Below are 15,087 nucleotides of genomic sequence, written 5' to 3'. Positions count from 1 at the left end.
GCACAGGATTGGAATGAGGATCGTACGTCAATTTATCATCGATTCTCAACCGCATTGTGGGCTATCGCCCACCCCTTTTGGAGAGGGTCGCTGCCTGGCCCTGCCAACCCTCTGCAGTGTGTGCCTCCGGTTCCTCCTCATTGCAGACGCACTGACAAATAGACATGAGGGTGGTGTGAGGGCAGCTGAAGGCTGCGCAGGGACACTTTTGTGTGCGCTGTGGACGCAGGATCGTGCGGGGGGGTTGGGCAGCATGTAACCCAGGAGAAGAGGCAGCGGTGTGACCCGCAGGCAGTGATTGTCCTTGGTTGCAGGTAGTGTGGTGGTTTGCTAAGGTGTGGCTTACTAATGAGGGTTTGTCCGAAGTAAAAATTGTTGGGGGGGGGGGGCAGACTCTAGCCCCTGTTATGGCTTAATAGTGAGACCTGGAAGCCTGAGATGCAGCCCTGCATGCTGCCCTTCCCTATCTGTTTCTGTGGGGTTTCCATGACTTTTGGATGTTTTCTGGTTTTTCACAAGTGAAGACCTATGCGGAGCATCAGTCATATACAAAGTCGCCCATTGACTTCAATGGGGTTTGTTACTCGAAACGAGCTCTCGAGCATCGCAGAAAGTTCGACTCGAGCAACGAGCACCCGAGCATTTTGGTGCTCGCTCATCTCTAGTACTATACATGCTGCAGGGCCCTTAACCTCTAACTGTCCTCACTGCCTCCCCTCTGTGTGAGGAGCTTGTCACCACTCCGGTCGTGAAAGTGTTACAGCTGGTAACTTACAGGAGCGCTCTCCATATATATATATACACTGCCGTTCAAAAGTTTGGGGTCACATTGAAATGTCCTTATTTTTGAAGGAAAAGCACTGTACTTTTCAATGAAGATAACTTTAAACTAGTCCTAACTTTAAACAAATGCACTGTATACATTGCTAATGTGGTAAATGACTATTCTAGCTGCAAATGCCTGGTTTTTTGTGCAAAATCTACAAAGGTGTATAGAGGCCCATTTCCAGCAACTATCACTCCAGTGTTCTAATGGTACAATGTGTTTGCTCATTGGCTCAGAAGGCTAATTGATGATTAGAAAACCCTTGTGCAATCATGTTCACACATCTGAAAACAGTCTAGCTCGTTACAGAAGCTACAAAACTGACCTTCCTGTGAGCAGATTGAGTTTCTGGAGCATCAAATTTGTGGGGTCAATTAAACGCTCAAAATGGCCAGAAAAAGAGAACTTTCATCTGAAACTCGACAGTCTATTCTTGTTCTTAGAAATGAAAGCTATTCCATGCGAGAAATTGCTAAGAAATTGAAGATTTCCTACAACGGTGTGTACTACTCCCTTCAGAGGACAGCACAAACAGGCTCTAACCAGAGTAGAAAAAGAAGTGGGAGGCCGCGTTGCACAACTAAGCAAGAAGATAAGCACATTAGAGTCTCTAGTTTGAGAAACAGACGCCTCACAGGTACCCAACTGGCATCTTCATTAAATAGTACCCGCAAAACACCAGTGTCAACATCTACAGTGAAGAGGCGGCTGCGGTATTTTGGGCTTCAGGGCAGAGTGGCAAAGAAAAAGCCATATCTGAGACTGGCCAATAAAAGAAAAAGATTAAGATGGGCAAAAGAACACAGACATTGGACAGAGGAAGACTGGAAAAAAGTGTTGTGGACGGATGAATCCAAGTTTGAGGTGTTTGGATCACAAAGAAGAACGTTTGTGAGACGCAGAACAAATGAAAAGATGCTGGAAGAATGCCTGACGCCATCTGTTAAGCATGGTGGAGGTAATGTGATGGTCTGGGGTTGCTTTGGTGCTGGTAAGGTGGGAGATTTGTACAGGGTAAAAGGGATTCTGAATAAGGAAGGCTATCACTCCATTTTGCAACGCCATGCCATACCCAGTGGACAGCGCTTGATTGGAACCAATTTCATCCTACAACAGGACAATGACCCTAAACACACCTCCAAATTGTGCAAGAACTATTTACAGCAGAAGCAGGCAGCTGGTATTCTATCGGTAATGGAGTGGCCAGCGCAGTCACCAGATCTGAACCCCATTGAGCTGTTGTAGGAGCAGCTTGACCGTATGGTACGCCAGAAGTGCCCATCCAACCAATCCAACTTGTGGGAGATGCTTCTAGAAGCGTGGGGTGCAATTTCACAAGCTTACCTCAACAAATTAACAGCTAGAATGTCAAAGGTGTGCAATGCTGTAATTGCTGCAAAAGGAGGATTCTTTGACGAAAGCAAAGTTTGATGTAAAAACAATGTTATTTCAAATACAAATCATTATTTCTAACCTTGTCAATGTCTTGACTCTATTTTCTATTCATTTCACAACGCATGGTGGTGAATAAGGGTGACTTTTCATGGAAAACACAAAATTGTTTGGGTGACCCCAAACTTTTGAACGGTAGTGTACGTATGCATTTTTTGGGGGGGCGGTAGCCGTGCAGGGTATCTGTGGGTCTGAAGCTGAGCTTCTGCCCCCCTGCCCATGAGTCTGTAGCTCCGCCCCTGTATATATGTATATGTCATGTGGTTATCTATTTAGTTACCCCCTATATTCTATTAGTGCGGCGCTCTGGAATTAATGGCGCTATAAAATAAGCAATAATCTTAAGTACTAATAAACACAACTCCCTCCTGATCCACACTACACACTACACTTAAGCAGCATGGGGTTAGGTTTAGGGTTACCTAACCCCAACCCTAAACCTAACCCTAAACACTAACTCTAAACCCTAACCCTGTGCTGCTTAACTGTAGTGTGTAGTGCACGGCTGCTGAAGGCAATCCGCGTGCACGCTGTGTAGTCACGTGGTGCCAAAGAGCCAATCAGGTGGCTCTAATCAGCAGCGCTGCTTAAGTGCGGCTGAAAACAGAAATATGCATCCAGGACTGCTGGGTGGAGGAGGTGAAGCTTCTGTCTGCGTATCAGGACGGAGTTGTGTTTATTATTACTTAAGATTATCGCTTATCTTATAGCGCCATTAATTCCAGAGCGCCGCACTAATATAATATAGGGGGTAACTACATATATAACCACATGATATATATATATATACAGGGGCGGAGCTACAGTCTTATGGGCATGGGGGCAGAAGCGCAGCTACAGACCCACAGATACTCTGCATGGCTACCAGCCGTGGTCAGCCCTCCAAAAAATACACATATATATATGGAGAGCGCTCCTGTAAGTTACCAGCTGTAACCCTTTCACTACCAGAGTGGTGACATGCTCCTCACACAGAGGGGAAGCAGTGAGGACAGTTAGGAGTTTAAGGGCCCTGCAGCATGTATAGCACATATACCAGGTCATGGAGAAGGACACTGAGCCGTGCAGCATGTATAGCACATACAGCAGGTCCTGGAGAAGGACACATTACACACTGAGCCCTGCAGCATGTATAGCACATATACCAGGTCATGGAGAAGGACACTGAGCCGTGCAGCATGTATAGCACATACAGCAGGTCCTGGAGAAGGACACATTACACACTGAGCCCTGCAGCATGTATAGTACATATAGCAGGTCCTGAAGTAGGACACATTACACACTGAGACTGTGGTACTAGGACTTTTAAGCTATTGTTTCGCTGTTATCAGCTCAAAGGCTGAAGCATATTATATATTGTTATGTATCTCACTCTGCTCTGCTGTGTATCTAATCTTTTCCTGTGTAATGCCCACTGCCAGATTTCTTCACGCGGTGGAAATCCGCGGCATTATGCTGCAGCTATTAGGTTCTATTGAACCTAATAGCTCAATGTTCACGCTGTGGAATTCCACCGCGGACTTTCGCGGCATGCGCTAATTAGCGCATGCCACGGGAATACGCGGGGAAGGCTACCATTGCAGTCAATGGAAGCCGGCTGTCACGCTATACATCTGCTGTAGCACATTGGAAGTATTGCGTGATTACGCATCCCTGCCCACCGCCGGCTGCATCATCCCGCACTTCCGTTGCGTTACGCGCTGGCTCGAGGGACGTTAATAGTGCGGCGGATCCCGGAGGTGAGTATGGTGGTTTTGGGGGCGCCATGGTGGACTCCGCTGCGATATTCCACTAGCGGAGTCCGCCACGGCCGTGGGCATGAGGCCTAATGCTTGTTGCAGCCAAGATTCTCTGCGTCGCACCAGGAGCAGCAGTTGGAATTACCTCCGCCCCCCCCTACTCTGCTGTAATAAGTCTCCCATATAGTTGGCTGAGAATGTAGTGTAAGTGGATACTGGGAGATGCAGGGACACCCCCGCTGCCCCCCTGGGCTGACTGTGTCTCTCTCTTCTTGTATCTCCCTCCAACCTTTTCTACACGTGCCAAGCATTAGTGAAAGTAAATCTATATGTTTTATATGTGATGAGCCAATAGGTGTTAGCTGTTAATAAGCCTGCCTCCCTAATATATAAGGCTCTGGATGTGATGGAAGAGGGACCCAGAGATTGGGATTTAATAAACAAACATCCCTCTGGGTCCTGGACCTTACAATAAATGTGTGTTAATTACCTATGTGCCCTGGGTATACAGCAGAGGTCAGATAGTAGATCAAGACCACTAAGGGATTTCTGACGGATGACATCTCAGGCACCTTCTGCAGTGACAGGAAGAAAGAAGCACAAAGTCTCATTTGCAGGTTCATGTGAGCAAGCCCAGCAATGTTAGTGGTCAGGCGCCCCCCCCCCCCCCCAACTGAGGGCCCGAGTGCAATTGAGACCCCTGTATGTGTGTGTATGTATGTATGTATGTATATAATGAATATTGATGAGCGAGCATACTCACTAAGGGCAATTGCTCGAGCGAGCATTGCCCTTAGCGAGTACCTGCCCGCTCAAGAGAAAAGGTTCGGATGCTGGCAGGGAGCGGCGGGGGAGAGCGGGGAGGAACGGAGGGGAGATCTCTCTCTCCCTCCCCCCCACCCCCACCCCGCGCTACCCCTGCTCACTGCCGCAACTCACCTGTCACCCGCGTTGGCAGCCGAACCTTTTCTCTCGAGCGGGCAGGTACTCGCTAAGGGCAATGCTCGCTCATCTCTAATAATGAACAATAAGCTTGATGAACATCTACTAATGGAGTAACACATTTAAATGAAGGGTAAGAGGACCCCTGCCATAAGTGTGAGGGGAGGAAGCAGTAGGTGGGGGTAGGTGCTCAGCTTGTGGGGGCAGCGGAGTTACAGTAGGTTTGTCTGTGGAGGAAAGTTTTGAAGCTTTCCCAGGTGATGGAGGGTCTGAGAAATCCTGGAGATGATTGTGTGAGGGGAGAGCAGGTGAGGACCGAAGGTAACATGTGGGGAGGTATCAGGATATTACTGTAGGTCAGAGATATATGGATGGGATAGGTTGTATATAGGAGGTTATATGTGGGGAGGTATCAGGATATTACTGTAGGTCAGAGATGTATGGATGGGATAGGTTGTATATAGGAGGTTATATGTGGGGAGATATCAGGATATTACTGTAGGTCAGAGATATATGGACCGGATAGGTTGTATATAGGAGGTAACATGTGGGGAGGTATCAGGATATTACTATAGGTCAGAGATATATGGACCGGATAGGTTGTATATAGGAGGTTATATGTGGGGAGGTATCAGGATATTACTGTAGGTCAGAGATATATAGATGGGATAGGTTGTATATAGGAGGTTATATGTGGAAAGGTATCTGGATATTACTGTAGGTCAGGGATATATGGATGGGATAGGTTGTATATAGGAGGTTATATGTGGGGAGATATCAGGATATTACTGTAGGTCAGAGATATATAGACGGGATAGGTTGTATATAGGAGGTTATATGTGGGGAGATATTGTGATAGACATGATAATTATTTAGTATAAAATGTCTATCGATATTTGTATATAACCCAAATGTATTTTGTTGTTGTAATGACTTTTAGCTCAAGAGTTTAAAGGACACACACAATCTAATCATGGTATTTGCTAGCCAATGGATGGGTGATGTATTTGCTCTAAGTACATAGGGATTGCACAAGAGACCTCTAAGAGTTAAGGGCCATAGCGTAGTGTATATCCTGTGTTCAATACTGTGTGTTTACCTAGGCCCCTTCCACTCTTCAAACACAAGCTAGTTAAACACATCATTTGTCAACTACACAGAATTCCTTAAGGCTGTCTGCATGCTAAAGAATACAAAGTCCATACCTTGGCGGACGTGAGGACGGGAGGGTAGGGAGGCGGGAGACTCTGTATAATCTAGCGAATAAGAATATATATATGTTAGTGATGTAATCTGTTAAACGCCCATAAAGGGCAGGTGTTATCCTTTTTCAATAAAAAGGCCTGTCTGGACGTCTCTGCCAGGAGAGCCATTTTTAACATGAGATTCATACCTTGTGTTTGACTTGGTCAGTGTGCGCATACTGCTTCCACACAATTAGGAAAGCGACAAAATACCCCAAAAGCCTGCTGGAGAAAAACATAATCCAGCACAATTGGAGTCCCTGGGTGAGCGAGTGGATCTGTGAGGTCACAGCCTGGAACGTACAGAGATCGGCAGATGGCACGCAGAACTCAGGGGCCCGAAAATCTACAGAACACGGTAAGATTGCTTTATCTACCTGTGTCAAAGCTGGGTTCTGACTGCTTTTCTGCCTGTTCCTGATCCAGACTGGACCTTCACTGAAAGACAGGTAATAACTCTAGTTCTGTCCACTCGGAAAATCACCACGTTACCTGTCTAGGGGTATTTTGTACGCTGTGTCTGCTATGACTGAGACGGTTAAAAATTGTTTATGCAAGACCAAGAGATAAATTCTGTGAGGGTTAATGTGTCGGGAGGGCGGACTCGGCTGTTTAAGTCTGAGGGAACACGCCAGTGACACGTGCTCCTAGGTAAAACTAGTGTGAGGTTAGGAAGATTTATGATACGTATACTTAACTTTATGATTGAGCGTGTTATGTTCTCATATGTGGAAAGGTATATACTGTGAAGTATAGCCGTGCTTTGTGACGGCTGATTTCTCCAGAATATTATTGAGGTTTTGGTCATTGAAAATAATCGTCAGTCTCTGAGTATAGCTAAATGTCCTGTCTAGATCGTGTACAAGAAGTGCTCTTGGGGATTACTAGACGGTGGGTTGTTAAAAAAGGTAGATGAGATATATATATACCTTGAGCCGTTGTGGGTATTCTCCAGTAATCCCGTCTGTCTGGTATTATAGAAAGAATGTGCAGTGTTGATTATTGGGGGAGGGGTGCTGGTAAGAGAGTGGACTGAAGTTAAGCCACTAAGAGCACTTCTCAATTAACCCTTTCTGTTTCCTTTGTCTTTTCTGAGTGGGAAAGAGGGGTTATATGGGAAGGATTTGAAGAAAGCAGATTTTACAAGAGGAACACTATTGTGTCCAGAAACTTTGAATAGAATAGAATAAGCAGGTAGCATAGAGTTGAGCAAAGTGAGCAAGGACAAAGGTCATAGAGCTTGTGTATTGCTAATGAACAATGTAATGTCTTTGTGTTGACTACAGCCCCTCCCTGTAATGGCGGCCGTGCTTGCAATGTTTACAATCCAACATAGTGTGACTCTGCAGTAAATGTAGTGAGGCCTGCCCCCACCCTGAAGTTATTTCCCCCCATGTGCTCACTTTCAGGGTGTGTGATGTTACTTCCGGTCCCTCCCCATCCGGGACAGGACCTGGCCCCGCCCCTTCCTCCTCCAGCGGCCATCTTGCCTCACCTGGAAGTGCTGCTACTCAGCAGCCATTTTGCCTCACCTGGGAGTGCTGCTGCCCCTGGCCCCGCCCGGTCCTCCGGCAGCCATTTTGCCTCACTTGGGAGATCTGTAGCCCCGCCCCTTTCTGCCTCTGGCGGCCATTTTGCTGCACTTGGGAGGCCTATATTTCCCCAATGCCACTGTATCCAGTGCTAACATCATGATTGTCTGAAGTAAGGTTTTGTTTGACCAGACTTTGTTACGCTCCAAGATGTGGCCACTTTGGATGTGTGATAAGTTCAGGGAAACAAACCTTTGTGGAAATGCAGCTTGGGACATAGTAGATGACTAAGCTGGTTTATAGTGCATGGAAGATTGGAGTTGATGCATGGGGGGCAGAGGCTGGGAATACATGACAGGGGACGCTCTCTCATGTTCCCAGGGGCTCTGTTTTCCACTGCCCGCTTCTCCAATGGATGCTCAGACAGATGATGTTATGGAAGGCTCCTACAGATGGAATAATTTCCCTATAGTCACCCAGCAAACTTTTTCATGCAATTTGGTGAAGTAATTTTACTTTTTATGTGAAGAAAGAGGGACTGAATTGCCCAGAGTAGGATGTTAATTCATCCGTATTCTTTAGTTTTTCTTTAAGTCTTTTGTATATTCTAGTGTCAGTCTACACTGAAGCTATAATTATATTCCGACAGGAGAGTAAAAGCTAAACGCTGGCCATACCCTGAAATACTATTACACTGGGTGACGTAAAATTTGAATCGTGTGGCGCCCCCTTCTGTTAAAAAATGCTAACTGCGACCTGAAAGGAAAAAAAATTTTTTGTAAGGAGATTTTCGCTCAGACTTCGCTGCATACAATGTCACCTTGACCTACAAAGTGCTTGTTTTTGTGCCTCTTGGTTTACTAGTTTGAACGCAATTACTCTTTTTCCATTGAGTATTGCGGTTCAAAAGGGGGAGGCATAGGTGATCTGGGTCATAGATGATCTAGGTGTTGTAGATCAGCTATTGGGTTTGGAAAAAAAAAAAAAAAATGATTTTGTGCTGCAAGATTCCGAGCCATGTGAAATAGAACATCAGAACGATTATTTAGTACTAATACAGTAGAAACTGCAGGTATGCAAACAGTTATCAGAACCTCTGTTGATAATGCATATGTTGAGCTTTTTGCAGATGGTACCAGGGTGAGGACTGATGACTCCACATAGGATATGCAGTGGTCACACAACAAGATGTCCTAGAAGCAGAAGCTCTGCCTCCGCATGTCACAGTACAATAAGCGGAATGGAAGGCCCTCACTGAGGCGTGTAGAGTGGCGAGAGGTAAGACCGGCAACCCTTTACACTGACTCCTGGTATGCATTTGGCACAGCTCATGATTACGGCCCAATATGGAAGGCCAGACAGTTTTTTTACCTTAGCAGGACAACCAATTGAGTATGGTGCAGCGGTGCAGAGTCGCATGGGGGCCCTACTTCTACCTGACAAAGTTGAGAGTTCGCACCGAGTCCTACACTGGAGAGGCGAGAGACGACACCCTCGCTGACAGCGCAGCAAAGGCAGCGGCCCTCAAGCCGTGGAAGAAAGAAGAAAGATACTGACAGCATGAGTCAGTGGTAAAAAAAACTTTGGACATTGACAAAAATTTGGACTTTGATATGCTAAAAACTTTTACAGTTACAAGCCAGCAAGGAAGAAAAGAATAAATGGACTAATATGGGAGCAGCAGAAACGGGACAGCGTGTGGTGAACGGTCAACAGCACTTGCCCACCACAGTTCCTGTATCCCATGATGGCCCAGCTGATGGACGCAAAGACCCACCTAGTAAAGCAGCACTGACGACGACGCTTGAAAGAGGTTGGGCGACTTCTGGGTTCTCTGTAGCTGCTGCATCATTTGTCCGATTTAGCATGATCTATGCCATAGGTGAGTCAGGGCAGAAGTAAATTTGCCACATCACACTTGCCGGGACCACTCTACCCATTTCAGGGATTGCAAATTGACTACGTTCAGCTCCCACTTGTTGGGAAGTATGAATACGTGCTTGTTGTTGATGTCTTTGCAGGTTGGAGGCTGACCCTGTTACCAAAGTAAACAAGTAGGTAACCGCAAAGAAGTTCATGAACGAGGTAAACTGTGAATATGGGGTACCAGAAGTGATTCAGAGTCAGACAGAGGTATAAACTTCGCAGGTGAATGTAACATGTCATGTCTGCTCTGGGTGTATCCCAGGCCTTTTACATACTGTACCACCTTTAGAGTAGTGGCAAGGTGGAGAGACGTAGTGGCACGCTAAAAGTAAGATACTTAAAAATGACGCCACTTTGGAAAGACTGTCATCCAATAGCCTTATACAGTGTTAGATATGAACCCAGGGGGGATTATACATTATCTCCCTACGAGATTGTTTGGGCTAGCCCCAAGGCTAGGTTGTTACTATCCTCAGTGGTTACAATTAACATCTGATGTGTTGACTGAGTATGTGATTTCCGTTGTTAAAGAACTAACCAAAGCCTATGCACAGGTGTTCTCTTCCAGACTCAGAGGCAGACACTGGGACACATATCTTGCAGCCTGGGGATTGGGTGTGCATCAAGAAGTTCCCCAGGAAGCACCCTCCTGAGCCCCGATTTGATGGCCCCTACCAGGTGCTTCTGACTACTGCCACAGCTGTGAAACTAGCCGAAAGACTTACATGGATCCATGCTTCATACTGTAAGAAAGCTTCAGATCCGGGAGACCAGTCTTAGTTGTGCCAAAGACGTTACTCTGGTTAGGGCTAGTGAGAGAGGAGGGTGGCAACTGGAATCCTTAGTCGGAAGAATATGAGGGTATGGTTACCTTCTGGTATAACTCGTCCAATGCTCAAGTAGCCGCATATTCCTTCGACTATTGTACTGTGGTCCCGTGTCTAGGCACAAGATCCCACCGCAGGCCAGATTTAGCTCAGCCCAGCTGGTTATATGACTCATATACCCGGGGAATACAATATGTTCGCGCCACTGATAACGTCTGGGGAGAAGACTGCCGTTATTGGGGATTAGTGGGATGGAACGCAGGAACAGACTAGTCCTATAAACCGCGAAGTGCCTTAAATAAGAAAGATAAGAGCGGGAAATCCCTAATTAGTCGTATAACCCTCCTTGAGAATAATAAGGACAGCAGGTATTGGAAGGCTGAACTTAGATGTTGCTTGGTTTTAATGCAGTTTTTACATTAACCATGGGAGATCCAAGCCCGGGGGACGGGGAGACTTATAGTCTGGGGACATACCGGTACGGGAGGACAGATCCCTTAGGGAAGTTTAAAATAAGGGGTATGGTAGATGCAGCCGAATGGAAGCCTTCACTTAGTCCCGTGCCCATAATTAACCCCCTCCGCCGTAAGATAAAGACCTTGACGAACATGATGATCATAGCCGACCCTACCTTTGTGGACACCTTGACAGTAGCGACTGGCTACTCTGACCAGAATCTCTGGTTGGAGTTGATGAGGTACAATGCTAACAGGAGCAACAAGTCTAACTGTTGCGTGTGCGGTAGTGCCCGACTACACTCGGGGATGGTCCCCCTAAATCTCCCTGTAGATGCTGAAGAGTGGTTTATTAGTCTCTTCACGAACATTTCCGCTAATTACACTGTCCGTGAGAAATGGAAGAAGGAATACTCTATAACTACTTAAGTGTTTTGCACCGGAGAGAGTATTACTGACTACCCTGGAAACTACACCTGCCAGGCAATTAAGGCAGGGTAGAGGGAGATTTTTGGGGAACTCAGCAATATTTCCCTTGTTTAAAAAAGATGAAGAGCCAGTTCCGATAATGCCAACCACATACGCTACCAAAGAAAAGGAGAAATGTACTAGTACTGTGCCTGCCCCGATCTCCTAAGATGGATTGTCAGTGGAATTCCCATTTGCCAAGGGATAGTGCAGAAGACCTTAGGTTCCGGCGAGGGCACACCCTGTGGGGTGTTAACTTGTACAGATAGAGGGTATGGATGCCCGGAAATGAGCCCAGGGAATCCATGGCCTCCCTCTGAGGTAAGGTAGGGATCCCCCCCCCTCCTAGGAGTAGGGACTTACGGGCAGTGGGAAAACCCTGACGCAAGGGTGAGGCGACTTGGACGTGTTCACCATTAGGACTATCTCCAGGAGGGACATTGGTGTGGGTGAAGATTAGGGAGTCCCACGCCGTGCGTACCTGTGCACGCTACTAGTATTGTAACATTATGCTAGAGCGAGAAGAGAGACCCCTGGTGGTAGTTTTGATCTACACGTGTACATTGACATCATAGGATAGCCAAGGGGGGTACCTGACAAGTTTTAAAAATTAGAGACCAAGTTAAAACTAGAATCGAGTCCATTTTCCTGGTCATTATGGTAAATAAACGTTGACTGGATTAATTATGTTTATTATAATTAGCAGTGGTTTATAAATTATACTAGAGACGCCTTATAGGGACTAGTCGACCAATAGGACCTACCTCGACTATGATTTTTTTAAATAGAATGGCCTTAGATATGACTTTAGCTAAGAAGGGGAGTGTCTGTAAGATGATAGGGGAAACTTGTTGTACCTACATCCTGGACGACACGTGACCCGCGGGTAAAAACGCAGTTGCCATTAAGAAGCTGACCGCACTGACTAAAAAGAGCTAACTTTTGGGACCAGCACTCGCCATGGATGAGCGGGTGGTAAAGGATCCTGGCACAGACGGGCGTCGCTGTTGTATGTGAACTGATGGTTACCTTTTCTGTTCTAGTCTGCTGTGTTATCCCCTGTGTCAGAGAGACCTGTGAAACTGATGCTGGAAAAGCCGCCCCCACCATGAGTTTGCTGGATGCATCCCCAGAAGGAGTGGACAAGTCCTACACCCCCTTGAAGACTCTAAAACGAACCTTCAACGCGCTCCAGTTATAGGCTCATGCGCAGAAAACTGTGAAAATTAGATAGAGAATTAGAGGATAGATATTTTAAGGGGGGATTGTGATAGACATGATGATTATTTATAAAATGTCTATCGATTAATATAACCCAAATGTATTTTGCTGTTGTAATGACTCACACAAGCTAGTTAAACAATGATTCATCACTACACGGAGCTGACTTCAGCTAGGACAAAAGTCCATACTACCTCACCACTTGGAAGGGGGTGGGCAGAGAGGTGGGAGATTCTATATGATCCGACAAATGAGAATCTTATATGTTACTGATGTAATCTGTTGCACGCCCATTGAAGGGCGGTTGTCATGTGTTATAATAAAAAGCCTGAGCCTCTACACATTGTAGAGACTCTCCCGGTTTTAGACCAGCATTTGTGTCTGATTCTGGTCGACGATGTGTGCACACGACATAATTCGGAAGCGGCAAAATACCCCAAAGCCTGCTGGAGAAATCATAATCCAGATCAGGTACCCCAATGTTTCAGGGGTTGCCCTATACTCTTGCTACAGAAATTTTACTGGGGTCTGCCTGCCTATAATTCTGCCACATTAATCTTACAGGGGTCTGCCTATACTTCTGCTACAGAAACGTTACAGGGGTCTGCGTGTACTTCTGCTACGAAAATGTTACTGGGGTCTGCCTATACGTCTGCCACGTAAATGTTTTAGGGGTCTTCCTATACGTCTGCTACAGAAATATTACAGGGATCTGCCAATATTTCTACTACAGAAATGTTACTGGGGTCTGCCTATACTTCTACTGCAGAAATGTTACAGGTGTCTGCCTATACTGCTGCTACAGAAATGGTACTGGGGTTTGCCTATACTGCTGCGACAAAAATGTTACAGGGGTCTGTCTATACTGCTGCTACATAAATAGAAAATGTACTTGAAAATGTGCCTCACTAGCAGTTAAAAAATGCTTTTATAGCTAAATTAAAAGTGGACTTACCCGGTGCCAGAAGGGTTAATCCGATGGTAAAGGAATCAACCCCTCTGCACCTGTTGTCCACGTATGCCTTCAGCAGATTTCTTGCTTCTCCATGTTTCCTTTTGGAGCGGTGTCCGGGGATATCCTTTCACCGTGTTTGTTAGCACGGTCTGGCTGGATAACGGAGTGTAGGAATAAAAATAAAAACTATCCCGCGCCTTGGCAAAAAAACAATCTTTTTTATTCTTGTTAAAACAACGCGTTTCGACACAATTTGTGTCTTTTACAAGTTCATCTTGAACTTGTAAAAGACACAAATTGTGTCGAAACGCGTTGTTTTAACAAGAATAAAAAAGATTGGTTTTTTGCCAAGGCGCGGGATAGTTTTTATTTTTATTCCTACGCTGCTACATAAATGCTACAGGGGTCTGCCTATACTTCTGCTACAGAAATGTTACAGGGGTCTGCCTATACTGCTGCTACAGAAATGTTACAGGGGTCTGCGTATACTTCTGCAACAGAAATGTTACAGGGGTCTGCCTATACTTCTACTACAGAAATGTTACAGGGGTCTGCCTATACTTCTACTACAGAAATGGTACTGGGGTCTGCCTATACTGCTGCTACAGAATTGTTACAAGAGTTTGCCTATACTGCTGCTACAGAAATGTTACAGGGGTCTGTCTATACTTCTGCTACAGAAATGTTACTGGGGTCTGCTTATACCTTTGCTACAGGAATATTACAGGGGTCTGTGTATAGTATGGGTGCACTAAGTCTTCCCATCGCGGTGTTCTACCTATCTGGCCCAAAAACACTGGCTGACTAGGGCATGGATTGTGGGCCAAGGCCAATATGTATTTTCTCTCGTGTTACCACAGTTATCCGGGGCACTGCTTTGGGCCAAACAAGAGGCGCGATACTGCACAAATGAAATGTTCACAGCTGCGCTAGCATCGGAGTCCGCTCTATGCCCGCGATTGCTGAGGGTTTGTGCAGAGGCCTATGTCCTCGGCGCAGTGAAAGTCTGCCATCTTTGGGCACTCTGATTTCTTTATGTGTACTGTCTTTAAATTCCTTGGACCCAACCATGCTGTGGGTGCACACAGACTTCCCCTAGCTGTGTTTGACCTGTCTGGCACAAAGACACTGACTGACTTGGGTAGGGTGCAGAGTGCAGATGGCTTTCCCCTTGCGTTGTCGATGAGGTATCCTACACCCAAACAGAATGAGTAGTGTGTGGACACATGGATTCCCCATTGCTATGTCACGCGTAGAGTATTGGGCCACACAAGGTGTTTGCTGTGACCGAGCCTGACCAGGGGCCCGCTCACATGCTTCCCACACAGGCTACTGCGGGTCCTGGTCAGTTTTCTTTGACCTTCTAAGGCCACCTCCTCCTCCTGCTTGGGGTCAGGGGATCAGCACTGGGCATCATGTATTTTCTCTCGTGTTACCACAGTTATCTGAGAAACTCGTTTGGGACAAACAAGAGGAGCGATACAGCGCTAATGAGACGTT

The sequence above is a fragment of the Eleutherodactylus coqui genome, chromosome 3 (assembly GCF_035609145.1).
Source record: "Eleutherodactylus coqui strain aEleCoq1 chromosome 3, aEleCoq1.hap1, whole genome shotgun sequence".
Classification (NCBI taxonomy): domain Eukaryota; kingdom Metazoa; phylum Chordata; class Amphibia; order Anura; family Eleutherodactylidae; genus Eleutherodactylus; species Eleutherodactylus coqui.
Note: the sequence above shows the minus strand (reverse complement) of the source record.